Genomic DNA, 1,234 nt, shown 5'->3' with positions numbered 1-1,234 from the left:
AACAATGTTTAGTATAAACTGCTTATATGTAAATCTAAATTTTACGCCCAAAGATGATCATAATTTTACTACTTCAGACCATACAAACAAAAATTTAGAGAGATTCCTCTCCTTGTGTATGCAATTGAAGACTTAGATGATGCTGTATTCATGAAAGACAACTGGGCATATTTCCATTCCTACCACTGACAAAATTCTGCATGAATCAGACTCATTATAAATTAATTTCACAGGTTAATCCTCTAGCTACTCACAAAACTAAAACATGACTGAATTAAGAAGTAGCTATAAAAAAAGTTTTCAATTTTCCATATTTCAGATAATAGCACTGGTTCAAACCTAGGAAATATTTAGTAAATATAAGCTTATTGCAAAACAAGCTTTTTTACCTCTTTCTTTTTTTTTTAAATAAAATATAGTGACAGGCTTGAAAAAATAAAAAGATCTTATCCCAGCAGTTCAGGGTGACAAAGCATACTGAGGTATAAGAGAGATTTGAATGAAACTGGCCTATTACACAATGGAGTCAAAGCCAATCTATTTACAGTCAGAACACATAAAGTGTCTAAAACCCTGGTATACTAAGCAAAAAAAAAAAGATAAACCTTCTATTATAGAAAAAAACAGCTTGGTTGATATCCACTAAACTGAAACATATCTGACTATACTTAAAACTGAATATGCTGAAAGAGCAGCATTATCTCCTTTACATTTCCAGTAACAGTAAAGTACTAGGACGTAAAACATTTCAAATTTGTGCTAATTCCAAAATATCCATAATTCAAGGTACATAGACAGGAGGGAAGCCAATATTGCTAATTGAGTTAATTATAACATGGGTATAATGTGTATGGCAGTTAAAATTGTAATGATATATGCACTTTCTGCTTTGATGACAGCTTCTATATATATAACTTAAATTATGTAAGTTTAAAATGAACTTGGCATGTAATGATAACATCAAAATGTAAAGAAAAATCAGGTTTGGTTCTAAATAACTGAATTATATATGCATACATACATATAAACATGGTTTCTGTATGTGCATTAGTATGTGTTTGAATTTCTGAGTGAGTGTATTATTTGGATAAATCAGCTGAGTGAGTGAGAAAATTACTTTTCAACTGGCTGAAATAGTGAGAGATAGCATTATGTGGGTGAGTATTTCTGTCTAGTTTGTGAGACCAAGTCTATGATTGTGCAGCTCACAAAAGAATACATCTCTCTAATTGTG

This window comes from Penaeus monodon, chromosome 22 (genome assembly GCF_015228065.2).
Source record: "Penaeus monodon isolate SGIC_2016 chromosome 22, NSTDA_Pmon_1, whole genome shotgun sequence".
NCBI classification, from domain to species: Eukaryota; Metazoa; Arthropoda; class Malacostraca; order Decapoda; family Penaeidae; genus Penaeus; species Penaeus monodon.
This window is presented reverse-complemented; position numbering follows the sequence as displayed.